Below are 14,408 nucleotides of genomic sequence, written 5' to 3' on the forward strand. Positions count from 1 at the left end.
TTAGTTTTGAGGAAAATAATGTTTTCAGAAACAATGTCCAAGACTTTTGAGTTTTGATGCCTTGGGGCCCTTAGCATAATTTGTATTTATCTGGATGGTATAAACAAGCCACATTTATACTAAGTGTCAAACGTGGCTCAGAAGTATTATCCTTCCAGCTAAGACAGAAGGTCATTGGATCAAATACCACTGCAGCGACTTGAAAACATAATCCAGGTTGAAACATCAATAGTAGCATTGAGCTATTGCAGGACCATCAACGGTGAAGAGTTTAACCTGTATGCTCTCTCAGATGGGCGTAATAGATCCCATAGTACTATTGGAAGATGAGCAGTAAGGTTGCCTGGCCAAAATGTATTCATCAATCTTCATTTAAAGCAGATGATCTGGCAACTTTGTAATTGCTTTTTCATGGAACTTTTACACCCCAAAAGTACTTCGGTGGTTGTAAAACATTTTAGATGTCCTGAGATCCTGAAATCGTTGTATAGATACAAGTATTTGTATTTAATCTGTATTTACGTCAGATGTCAAACTGCAGTTAAAGGCCTGAGGGATTAATTTCAAATCCACTAATAGGGCTGTGAAACTGCTTGGTTCATGACCTTCATGCAGCTTTGTTTCTATTCAAGTCACTGTTCAAATTTAAAGTTTCTTTTAAAGCCATGTTACTTTGACAGGGTCAAAAATTAATAGATGTGTAATGACTCCAAGAATAGCAATTAATTAGCACAAGTCTCTTCAACTCTTTTTACCGAACCTTTGTTCTATACCCTTGTGACCCTTATACAACAAAAATCTGATCCTGTTCTCAAAATTTCAGTTGATCCAGCCTTTTTGAGGAAGAGACGTCCACATTCTTACTGTCACTTTTGAGAAAAAGCATCCTCATTTCACTATTGAATGGTCTCAGTTTTAAGATTGTAGCTTTGTTCTGGATTTTGCATCACTTCCCTGCTACCCTTATTGCATGCAAATTGCAATGTTGCATTGGAAAGTCATGTTGGTTTTTGTTAAATCCCTGGAGAGTGTTCAGCAAAGAAGCAAGCATGCTACAATGATGAAGATTGTGTGATTTATATATATTTTAATATCATTTAACTAAGCTTTGGTTACTGTTTTTAGAGTTAGTGAGAGACACTGTAGCACATATCAGTCGCGCATTGGAACCTCAAAGGAGTCAGGAGGCAGAGGTGAGTGCAACTGCCATCATAATTGAAAAGATGATGGGGAAGCTGAAAGGTCTGAAGGTGGATAATTCACCTGGACTAGATGGACTGCACTCCAAGGCTCTGAAGGAGATAGCTGAAGAGATTGTTGAGGTATTAGTGGTGTCCTTTCAGGAATCACTGGAGTCAGGGTGGGTCCTAGAGAACTGAAAAATGGCGAATGTAACACCCCTGTTTAAGAAGGGAGGGGGACAGCAGATGATAAATTATAGGCTGGTTAGCCTGACCTTGGTCATTGGTGAGATTTTAGAACCAATTATGAAGGAGGTGATTGCAGAGCAATTGGAGGTATATGGTAAAATAGGGCTGAGTCAGTGCAGCTTCATCAATGGGAGATCACGCCTGCCAAATCTATTAAAATTCGTTGAGGAGGTAATGAGCACGCTAAACAAAGGAGACCCAATAGTTGTGATCTATCTGTATTTCCAAAAACATTGACAAGGTGCCACGCAGGAAGCTACTAAATAAAATAAGAGCCCATGGTGTTAGGGGCAAGATACTGTCATAGATAGAAGATTAGCTGACTGGCAGTAATAAAAGAATGCAGATAACGGGATCTTTTTCAGGATGATAGCCGGTAACCAGTGGAATTCTGCAGAAGTCAGTGTTGAGACCACAACTATTTACATTATGCATTAAAGGCCTCAATAAAGAAACTGATGGCATTGTTGCTAGTTTTGCAGACACTACAAAGATAGGGGAAGGGTCAGAAAGTGATGAGGAAGCAAGGAGGCTGCAGAAGGACTTGGACAGGCTGGGAGAGCAGGCAAAGAAGTGGTAGATGGAATACAATGTGAGAAAGTCTGAGGTTGTGAACTTTGATAGGAAGAATGAAGGCAAAGGCTATTTTCTAAATGGGGAAACAGCTTAGAAATTTGTAGAGCAAGGATACATAGGAGTCCTAGTTCAGGATTTTCTTAAGGTTAACATGCATGTATAGTTGGCAGTTAGGCAGGCAAACTTAATGTTAGCATCCATTTCAAGAGAGCTAGAAAACAAGAGCAGAAATATACTGCTAAGGCTGTATAGGCTCTGGTCAGACCACCATTGGAATATTGTGAGCGGTTTTGGGCCCTGTATCTAAGGAACAATGGTGTAGCCTGAGAGGGGACCCAGAGGACATTTATAAGAATGATTCTAGAATGAAGGGCTTATCATATGAGGAGCAATTGAGGACTCTGAGCATGTATTTGTTGGGGTTTAGAAGGAATGAGGGGAGGAGGGGATTCAAGATGGCAGCAATCTAACAGGTCTGCCTTGCTGAGCTCTGGGTAAAAACAATGACTGCAGATGCTGAAAACCAAATACTGGATTAGTGGTGCTGGAAGAGCACAGCAGTTCAGGCAGCATCCAACGATGAGCTCTGCACCATTCCTCAGACAAAGTGGTGCATTTACCCTCCACATTTTAGCTATTGAGGGAAAAACAGGTAATTTTAAGTTATTAGAATTGCTATATATCCTTTTTAGCGAACTGGGAAGATGACTAAAGGCAAAGGGCCACATAGATCACAACACGCAGGGCACTCCCCCGCAGTGACAGACACACCCGAGGCTGCAGCATTGACCTCTGTGGAAGCCCCGTTGGACTTACCTGCTCAGCAAGGCCTGCCTTTGGGGTTTGTTAAACTCCGAGAAAAGATCGAGTCAGCGATGGAAGAGATCTGGGCCCAGCTGGAACCGATCTCATCCCTGCTGCAAAAGCATGAATAGGAGATGCAGTGTCTCGAGCAGTGTGTGGAGGAGGTCAAGCGGCGGACTGCGGCATCGGAGACTGTGGCCGAATCTTCGACAGGACAGATCCAGGTTCTGGACAAGCAGGTACAGGCCTTAGTGGAGCAGGTCAACAACTTCGAAAATCGAGGTCGGAGAGTGAACATTTGTATTACTGGGCTGCTGGACCCAGGAGAAGAGGATCAGCTTGCCAGCTTTTTTGAGCAATGGGTGCAGCAGTTTCTAGGATGGGAAGCTGAGGCGGTCTGAGTGTGGTTCGATCAAGCTCACCAGGTCGCAATGCACAGGCCCGGGTCTGACCTGCACCCCCACCCGGTCCTAGTGCGATTTCAGTCCTATAGAGACACGCAAAAGGGACTAGTGGATGTATGGAGATACCTTCACCTGGTGGGTGGGGATTTCACCTTTTTCTCCAATTAAACAAGTGTTACACAAGGGTTGATTTGTTTCTTGCTCCATTAGCTTTTTTGGAATTGGCGCTGTCCTGTAAAATTGGGAATAGCCATTTCTGATCATTCAGCAGTGGAGGTTAAGGCTGGGGATAATGAGGTAGGTTCGTGGCATTGGCGCATGGATCCTTTTCTCCTTTTTTGCAAGGTTTGTGAAGATTTGTAGCTCAGGTTGAGGTTTAGGCTGTAGGTTTGCTCGCTGAGCTGTAGGTTTGATATCCAGACGTTTCATTACCTGGCTAGGTAACATCATCAGTGGCGACCTCCAAGTGAAGCGAAGCTGTTGTCTCCTGCTTTCTATTTATATCTTTCTCCTGGATGGGGTTCCTGGGGTTTGTGGTGATGTCATTTCCTGTTCGTTTGCTGAGGGGTTGATAGATGGTATCTAGATCTATGTGTTTGTATATGGCATTGTGGTTGGAGTGCCAGGCCTCTAGGAATTCTCTGGCATGTCTTTGCTTAGCCTGTCCCAGGATAGATATGTTGTCCCAGTCGAAATGGTGGTTTTTTTTCATCCGTGTGTAGGGCTACGAGGGAGAGAGGGTTGTGTCTTTTTATGGCTAGCTGGTGTTTGTGTATCCTGGTGGCTAACTTTCTTCCTGTTTGTCCTACGTAGTGTTTGTGGCAGTCCTTGTATGGAACTTTGCAGATGACATTGGTTTTGTCCATGGGTTGTACTGGGTCTTTTAAGTTTGTTAGTTTTTGTTTGAGAGTGTTGGTGGGTTTGTGTGCTACTAGGACTCGAGGGGTCTTAGTAGTCTGGCTGTCATTTCTGAAACCAACACACACAAATCAAGCTGTATCAGAACACTTTTCCAATGAGCCACCGCACACTGCAGCACAGATGAACTTCGGAAAACAGAGGAGAACCACCTATACAATGTATTCAAGAAGAACGGATACTCAAAAAATACAGTGCACAGATTCCTCAGGAACAAACCACGACAAGCAGACCAAACACAGCCAGAAACCCTAACCACCTTACCATACATCAAAGAAGTTTCAGAAATGACAGCCAGACTACTAAGACCCCTGGTACAGGCTAAGCAAAGACATGCCAGAGAATTCCTAGAGACCTGGCACTCCAACCACAACGCCATAAACAAACACATAGATCTAGATGCCATCTATCAACCCCTCAGAAAATGAACAGGAAATGACATCACCACAAACCCCAGGAACCCCATCCTGGAGAAAGATATAAATAGAAAGCAGGAGACAATAGCTTTGCTTCACTTGGAGGTCGCCACTGATGATGTTACCTAGCCAGGTAATGAAACGTCTGGATATCAAACCTACAGCTCAGTGAGCAAACCTACACCCTAATCCCTTTCTCCTTTCGGGTAGTAAGTTTATTGAGTATTTCTCACAGGAGTTTAAAGCATTTTTGGATATCAACTCAGGCACAGCCAGTAACCCGTCTGTGCTTGGGAGACTGCCAAGGCCTACACCAGGGGTATAATCATCTCCTATTCAGCGAGTCGGAAACGATGGAGGGGAGAGCAGCAACATCTGCTCGAGGCCCTGCTGAAGGCAGCCAAGACCACATACTTTGATAGGCTATCCTTGATTAAGTTACAGCGAATCCCAGCTCTCCAGGCTGTTCTGAATTCCACGCTTACTCAAACAACGAAGAGAAAGATCTCTTTCGCGAAACAAAGGTTTTTTAAAATGGGGATAGGACACCCTCCCCCCCCATCTATCGCATATATCAGAGTGGGCACTGGAACTCTTACTTGCGACTTCAAAAAGAAGAAGGCTTTTAGAAAATTTTACTCTGAGCTGTATCTGTCAGAGGGCTGTGAAGACAGGTTGGTGAAGATGGAGTTCTTCTTTAAGAACCTGGACCTTCCAGGTGTGACTCCAGAGCAAGTGTCCCTTCTGAATGCTCCCTTGACAGCGCAACAGATACAGGAGGCAGTAAGATAGCTCCAAAGTGGCAAGACACCCAGCTCCGACGGCCTTCCAAGTGAATTTTATAAGGAATTTAGGAATATGTTGGTCGGGCCAATGCCGGCCATGTACAATTATTCGTACAGTGAGGACTGCCTCCTGCCCTCTCTGAGAGAAGCTAATATTTCTCCCATCCCCAACAGAGGGAAGGCCCAGACGACTGTGTTTCATATAGGCCCATTTCGCTGCTAACTCGAATTTGAACAATTTATCTAAGACACTCGCGCTGATATTGGAGAAGATTTAGTCCTCTATTGTAAAGGAGGACCAGACAGGTTTTAGTAAGGACTGTAGGTCCTCCAATAACATTAGACGAGAACTGAACATAGTCCAGGGGTGCCAGGAGGGGTCGATCCCAGGCTTGGTAGTCTCCCTTGACACAGAGACGGTGTTTGACCAGGTGGAGTGGCTGTATCTTTTTTATGTTCTGGAGCAGTTTGGTCTCGCTGGGGTCTCTATCAGATGGGTGGAAGTGCTATACAGTGATCCTAAGACAGTGGTCCTTACTAGTGGCTTAAGACCTAATCATTTTAGTATTGGTAGAGGCAGCTAACAAGGTTGTCCCCTCTCACTGCTGTTGTTCATGTTGGTGATTGAGCCGTTGGGAAGTAGGATCAGGGGCGCATAAGATCAGACTCTATGGAGATGATGTTCTCCTCTTCCTATCAAATGTAGCAGTGTCTGTGCCTCGTTTAATACAATGTACCAATTTACTTGGTTCTTCCTTGGGATTTAAAATTAATTTTATGAAGTTGGAGGCCATGCCTATGGGGTCTTGGGGGGAAACCCAATCTCAAAGGTGAAATCTGATTCCCTTTCAGATGGTCATAGGGAGGTTTTCCGTACCTAGATATTTTCATTACTCCCACCTTTGACTAGCTATATAAGCCTAACTATATGCAATTGCTCGATAAGATAAGGCAGGATTTTCAATGTTTTCAGGTTCTTCCAACATCTTGGTAAGGCTGAATTGCTCATTAAAGTTAATGTTCTTCCTTGCTTATTATATCCTATGCGAATGCTTCCTCTGAGGTTGCCTCGGCAAACATTGTGAAAACTCAATGGTTGGCTCAGTTCTTTTGTTTGGCGTCACAGGCAGCCTCTCAGTAAGCTTGCTAAATTGCAGCTTCCCCAGGGGATTGAGGGGGTTGGGGTGGGGGTGGTGGGGGGGGAAGGTGGGGGGGGGGGGTAGGCTTTCCAGATATTTAGAGGTATTAAATAAGCTCCCTCCTGTCCTTTGTGAATAATTGGGCTTGTGAGGACCCTCCCAAGCGAAGTGCCCCCTTATTAATCTGCTATTCATGGATAAGATGAGGACATTTGGGAGAAAGTGAGAAAGATCTCGATCCACAATAGAACGCATGCTATCCAACAGAAGGTCCTTCACAGGGGTTATCTGGCCCCAGAGCAACTTGAGAAATTTAAAAATGGAGCATCTTCATTGTGCCCCAAATGCAAAATAGGTATTAGCACTCTTACCTATTGTTTGTGGTCATGCCACAAGCTTTGCAAGTATTGGGGCACTATAGTGAGTGTTATGGGGTGCGGGGGGGTGTGGCAGCGGGGATCCTGGGGACTGAGGTCAACATAGATCCGATGTCTCTTCTCCTGGGCCTTCCAAATTTGCCTTCCTTCGATAAGCATGGGAAAAAGCTGTTTGACATTCTTGCATATTGTGCGAGGAAGAACATTTTGATGAGTTGGGCCTTGGTAAGTCCTCTGGGCCTGCAGGGATGGCATAGATTAGTTATGGAATACATCCCCCTGGACTTCCTTACAAGTATGGTGCACCAGAAAATTGAACTTATCCATAAGAAGTGGTGGCCCTTTCTTAACCACCTAGAAGCAGATTTATTTGCCTTACTAACTTAGGCCTTTGTTTAGCCACAAGGCCTGGGTATGATGAGCCGGGTGCTCTGAGAGGAAGAATCCTGAACAAATACGGGTTTGCTAACTGATGCTCCCAGAGATGGGGAGCTTGGTCGGGTAATGCTGAGCAGTGTAACTTAATTTAATTTAATTTATTTTGTTCCATTATTTATTGAATTGTAGTATGGGAAGTTTTTTTGCATTTGTTTTGTAGAGGACAGTAGTAGTTTGTTTATTGTTATTATCATTATACTCTCAGATTGTTACCTTTTTTTGTAATTTTATAATTTTGTAAAGAATAAACATTTATCAATTAAAACAAAGGATGAGGGGAGGATCTGATTGAAACTTACAGAATCCTGAGAGGCCTGGATAGGATGGATATAGAGAGCGTTTCCATAAGTTGGAGACATGAGGACACAATGGCACAGCCTCAGAGTGATGGGGGGACCCTTTAGAACTAAGATGGGGAGGAATTTCTTCAACCAGAGAGTGTTTAATGATTACTGCAGAAGGCTGTGGAGGCCAAGTCATTGAGTGTATTTAAGACATAGATGGATATGTTCTTCATTAGCAAGCAGACCAAAGGTGAGGAGAAGGCAGGACAATAGGGTTGAGAAACATATCAACTATGATCAATTGGCAAAGCAGACTCAATAGGCCAAATGACCTAATCCTATTCCATGTCTTATGGTTTTATGGGTTTCTCTGGATGTTAGAAGTTAATTATTAACTTGCAAATATTTCTGTAGGCATGGTGATTTCTGATTAAACTACTTATGAGAGGCATTTTTGCATAACTAATTGATTTTGTTTGCCTTAGCTAGTTTTATGAACCAACAGGGTAATCAAAGGTGTCTCAAGGTTTGTTGGAGATTCCTGGAACTTTTTCTTTCCAGGCTTGGGGGATGCAGCACTCTTAGCTTAGAGAGATTTATTTTTCACTCTTACTGTGGTTTTAAACAGTCCAGTGAAATCCATCAATTAAGATATTTCTATACGTCAATGCTCCTGTGAAGGAGAGGGTATAGTGAAACTAGATCACTTTAGAGTGAACAGCTAATGTAAGTCCAAACCATAAGTGTTGAAGTAAAACTCTGAAGAGGTTACATGAAGTTTATATTTAAGCTCAGGTGCATGAATAGCTCTAGAAAGAAGATACATGCAGTTCTAAGTTAAAGTCACATGTGACTTAAACCTGTCAAGGTGTTAGAGACATGGAGTCAAGTGTGAGTACTGGACCAGGGATGCGTTTTGAGTACTATTATAACTTGTATATCATATTCATTTACTTTGTTAACAAATGTCTGTTCTCTTGTTAAAGCAAAATCTGCAGCATTGCATGCCAATCTTTTTGCAAGAGGCCACTCTGTTAAAACTAAAAGAAATTTATTTTTGCCATCTATGAAAACAATTCAAATGAGAATTTAGGAGGCAAGGTTAGTAAGTTTGCAAATGACACCAAAATTGGTGGTATAGTGGACAGTGCAGAAGATTATCTAAGAGTACAATACAATCTTGTTCAATTGGGTTAATGGGCTAAAGAGTGGTAGATGGAGTTTAATTTGAATAAATGCAATGTAAAACAAACAAGGGCGGGACTTAAACAATTTATGGTAGGGCCCTGGGTAGCGTTGTAGAACAGAGAGATCTAGGGGATCAGGTACATAATACTTTGAAATCTGTGTCACACATAAACAAGGTGGTTAAGAAGGCATTGAGCATGCTTACCTTCACTGCTCAGACCTTGAGGAAAAAAGTTGGGACGTCATGTTGAACTTGTACAAGACATTTGTAAAGCCTCTTCTGGTTACCCTGTTACAGGAAGGATATTATTAAATTGGAGAAGTTGAGAAAAGGTTTAACTGGATGTTGTTAAGAATGGAGGGTTTGAGTTATAAAGATCGATTGGGACTTTTTCACTGGAACATAGGAGGTTGAGGGGTGGCTTTATAAGATCATGAGGTTTATCCCGAGGATGGAGGTGTTCAAAACTAGGGGGAATATTTTTAAGGTGAGAGGAGAAAGATTTAAAAAGAATATAACGGGCACCATGTTTTACACAGACAGTGGTTTGGTATGTGGAATGAACCTCCAGAGGAGGTGGTGGATGCAGATATAGTTACAACATTTAAAAGTCACTTGGACCAGGGCCAGGTTCACCTCTGGCGGGGGTGGGGGGTGGGGGGGTGCACAGACGCCAGTCGGCCGGTAGATAGTCTTATGGGTTCTTCCTGTGAGACACAGGTTGCACTGCAGTGTGTTAAAAACACAACAAGCTCACTTTGCTTCTTGGAAACTTATTTCGGTTACGTTAGAGCCCGGGCATCTTTGTAGAAGGAGCACGAGGTGTCCACCAACACCTCTGAGCTGTTCAGGGAGAGGTGGGCACCTCAGGGAGTGGAGTATATTATTTCCCCCTCCAACTCTATTTCAATTTAATCCCTGCCCTCCCCTTCACTGTTTGATCACACAGTATTGCCCTTTGATGTGAAGGGCACTGCTTGTCACAGGCCACTCGGGTGTTTCCTTTCTTCTTGGTGGTGGAAACCGAATAAAGATTTGTGCACCTTGTGTCTTTCACTGAGTCTCACACCTGCACACACACAACATGGGTGCTGGAGAAAAAATAAGCACTACAAGAAAAAAAAAGTCACTTGGACAAGTCCATAAATAAGAAAGGTTTAGAAGGTTATGGGCCAAATGCAGGCGGGTGGGACTAGTTTAGCTTGGTAACATGGCTGGTGTGGAATAGTTGGACCAAAGGGCCTGTTTCCATGCTGTGTATTCTAAAATATGAACTATTATGTTGTACTTCAGTCTGGGTTCTGGCTTGCCCTGTAATGATATCAGCTGGGATCATAATGCTATCTACTGATCAATTGCTAAAAGCAAATTCTTTGTAACAGGGCCAATGAGTCAGTTGAGAACAAATGTTAAAGTTTCCAACTAAGATTTCTATACACTAATTCACGTAGCATAGCATATGAAATAACAATTTAGAAGTACAAAGTTAGTTTAAAGGGAACAGTGAGTAGAAATTTTCAAACCTGCCTAGAGATTTTATACAGTTAGGAAAGGGAATTTAATTGGATGGGAAACAAAATTACTGTTTTTTGATGCTAAGTTAAATATTTGCTATAATGTTCTCAGAACGTTTCAGGCAGGTCATATTTCCTGACCGTAATCAGCGGGAACATGTTTTGCATGTATTTGCATTTGATGAATATTCATTAACACACCAGCCTTCTGGAATTACGTTCACAGGTACAAATCTTTTCGGCAAAAATGGGAAACATGTCTGTTTACAAACCTTACTATAGTGAGGCAAGATGATCAAGTATTGTCGATTTCTGCCACCGGTGAATCCTCTATTTTTTACTTACTTGATTCCTTTACACCCAAGCTGTTTCTTTGTGCAAGAGCTTTCGGTGTTAGTGCGATACCTCTACATGGTGATCAGTTTAGGAGAAGCCTCAGTCACATGCAATCTGGTTGTTATTGTTTCATGCTTACAGTGTTAGGCGTGAAGCCTGACCAGGCCAACAAACCTGTCCAAGTGAGGAAGCCACACTGGTTGTACCAGCAAATCTCACTGGTGCGACTAAGTGGGAGTGAACTCAACAGGCCATTTTTTTGTAGCCATTGGGTGTGTGACTTTATCTGATTGTGATAAAAGGTCAGTAACCTGGTGATGCAAGAACTTCTGAGTGTTGTAGTTCCTTTGATTTTTTTTAAATGTATAAACCCTGGCAGATGTATATCATACAGTAGCGATGTGGTACCTGTAGTACTCCTTTGGTAGCTGGAATGAAATGACAGATTTGATGTCACATGAAGCATCTGATGGAGATGCCTGGCACCCAATTTTCTGTGTGAATATCTCCTACAGTGCCAATCTTACAACATTAATTGACATGCAGGAGCATGAAACTTTGAGTTGATGATGGTATATACCCTGATGGAGTGCAGATCATTTCCCAATATGTGGCCCTGGAGTCAGATCCTCTTGAGTCACCCACTGGTAGTGACCTCTGCAGTCACCTTTATCCAGGCTGACTTTGTCAGTTGGAATGGCTTCTCATTGTCATCCCATGAGAAAAAAATTACCCTTATCTCCTGGACAGCCTTCAGGACAATGTCTCAGGAGGCATCATGAAAGCAAAGTATTGCTTTTTGCATGATTTCTGACTTCTCTGGGAGTAGCTGGAAATGATGAACAGAGGGTGAGTGACAGTCTTACTTCATAGAATGAAGTTCTGTCTGGATGTCTTTTACATACAGTGTCTAGTGTGACGCAGCAGGGGATAGAACATCCTACCTTGTGCCATTACTCTTTAGCATTTTACTCGCTCATGAATGTATAATGAGTTGAGAAGAATATAATACCCTGCACCGCCTAGGAGCTGAAGAACCTCATACTTTTCAGCCCACCTCCAAAATTCTGCATAGTGTATTTTGCACAACAGAGATCTGGGTACAAGTTAGATAGAAGAAAGAGCTAGATAGTCCATACTATAGAGTACTGGTGAGACACCTATCTGGAATAGTAAGAGTCACCTTATTCAAGGAAGGATGTAAATGCATTGAAGGGCAGATCGGAGAAAGTTCAACAGACTGATACCTAGAATGAGTGGTTGTTTTATGTGGAAAGGTTAGTGCAGCTCTGTTTATACAGTGCTTTAAAGTCTTGGCTTCGATGATGCTAAAATGAACATCCACCAGAATGATGCTGGATTTTAAAAGGTCACATTATGAAGAGAAGTTACAAAAACCTTGTTTTTTGTTGCCTTAAGGTTAAATGATTGAGACGTGAACTGATTGAAAATAGAGCATTTTGATGTGGGGTAAATGCAGAGAAACTATTTGTGGTGGCAACACAAGGGGCACATTCTTAAAATTACAGCTAAGATATTCAAGAAGTGAAATCAGGAAATATTTTTGACAAAGGGCAATGGAAATTGATTCACACATTTTGCATTCAAATTTAGGAGTACTAATTTGCAAACTATCATTTTTGTTAATCATAAATGTCACTCTTGTTATTTTCCTGTTGTTGATAGCTCTGCCTTTGCCAGGACTCCATGTGGTAATTCCCAGTGCCAAGGATAAAATACTTTTTGTGTAAAAAAGCTACAATGTGTGACTTTATTATGCATTGGAGTATTAATATTTCACCCACTTATAGAGGCACATAATCATATGACAAGAATAAACAGAAATATTCCATGAAAACTAATTAACACACTTCCAAAGATCCATCTGACTTTTTAAGAGTCACAGCACCATTAATTCCACTGATGACCATTCAGCCCATTGAGTCCATGCAGAGGCCATCAGGTCAATCAAATTAGTTCTATTCCTTTGCATGATTCTTGTGGCACTGCCAGATTATTTTCTTCAGGCATCAATACAATTTCTTTCTGATTATACTTCTGTTTCCACCATTATTGTACGCAGCAAGTTTTAGGTTAGTACTACTTGCTGTATAAAATTCATTGTCAAAAATCTTAAATGTGCATCTCCTTTAACATTAGTTAATGGGAAGACTTTCTCCTGGTCTATCTTATTCAATTTTATAAAAATCTGTGTGCATTTGTCATATCATTTGCGTTAAGGGGAAACATCCATCCCTGGAGTCATCCTAGCAACTCTCCTTTGCTCCCTCTCACAAGGACCTTCATGTCTTTCTTAAAGTACAGTGACTACCTTCAGATATGTATGGAGACCAATACCTTTTAAATAGAAATTTGAATATCTAGTTATTAACTATGTGGATGACATAATAAGGTTTTATGTTTTAAAATATTTGCTTTAATAAACAGACCCAAAGCACTATTGACTAGATGCTACTTCTCAAGGCAACTTATACAGAACTTTTAACACAACAACAAAAAAAACTATTAAGTATATATTAATTTTCCTTGAAGTAGTCATTCAAGAAACAGTCCAAAATGTTTCTTAGCTCCCAAAGATCTCTTTCAAAACTTTTCCTTTTCCAGCTTCAAAATGTTTTAACTCCAGAACTTTTTTCATTGGTGTGAGCAAAACTGGAGAGATTTCCTCCTCGCCAAAGCCAAACAAATCTTTCAGTCTCATTTTAATTTCATATAAATTTGGACTTTCCAGTCTGAGTATGAGGTGCAATAGACACCATAGACACTTTTGGCTCCTTGATGCTTTCTCTCTCCTGGAACCTGGCAGGCTTCCTTCGTTTGAGAGCTTTGAGTGATTTCTTAAAAATGATTTCCTTTCACTTTACCTTTTGTCTTTTATTCATTCGTTGTACATGTGCAGCATTGGTTGGGCCAGCACTCATTTTCTACTTATGCTCGAGAAGGTGATGGTAAGCCATTGCGGGTGATGGTAAACCATTGCAGTCCATTTGATGTAGGTACATTCACAGTGCTATTTAGGAAGTGAGTTCCAGGATTTTACCCAGAGACACTGAAGGAATTTCCTGGTCAGAATGGTGAGTGGTTTGGAGGGCAACTCTCAGGTGGTGGTGATCCCATCTGTATGCTGCCTTTGTCTTTCTGGTGATGTCTGTGGGTTTGGAAGGTGCTTTCTATGGATCCTTAGTGAATTTCTTGTTGTATTTTGTCATGGTGCACACTGTTACTATTGAGCATCCTTGGTAGATGGAGTGAATGTTTGTTGATGGTTGCTTTGCCCTGGATGGTATCAAGATTCTTGAATGTTTCTGGAGCTGCACTCATTCAGGCAGGTGGAGATTTTTCCATCATACTTCTGATTTGTGGCTTGTGGATAGGAGTCAGTTAGCTCAGTTGGCTGGATGGCTGGTTGGCAACACAGAGTGATGTCAATAGCATGGTTTCAACTCCAGACCAGCTGAGGTTACCATGAAGAACTCTTTTTCTCAATCTCTAAGAATGGTATTGGGCCCCCTAAAGATCAGCAAGGCGGCCTTTGTGTGGAGCTGCAGGAGATGGGAGAGATATTAAACGAGTGTTTTGATTCAGTATATACTGTGGAGAAAGACATAGCAGATATAGAATGTTGGAAAATAGATGATGACATCTTGAAAATGTCCATATTACAGATGAAGAAGTGCTGGATGTCTTGAATGACATAAAGGTGGATATGGGCTGTGTGCTGGCAAGTGGGACTAGATTAGGTTAGGATATCTGTTCGGCATGGATGAGTTGGACTGA

This window comes from Chiloscyllium punctatum, chromosome 1, assembly GCF_047496795.1.
Source record: "Chiloscyllium punctatum isolate Juve2018m chromosome 1, sChiPun1.3, whole genome shotgun sequence".
In the NCBI taxonomy this organism is placed as follows: domain Eukaryota; kingdom Metazoa; phylum Chordata; class Chondrichthyes; order Orectolobiformes; family Hemiscylliidae; genus Chiloscyllium; species Chiloscyllium punctatum.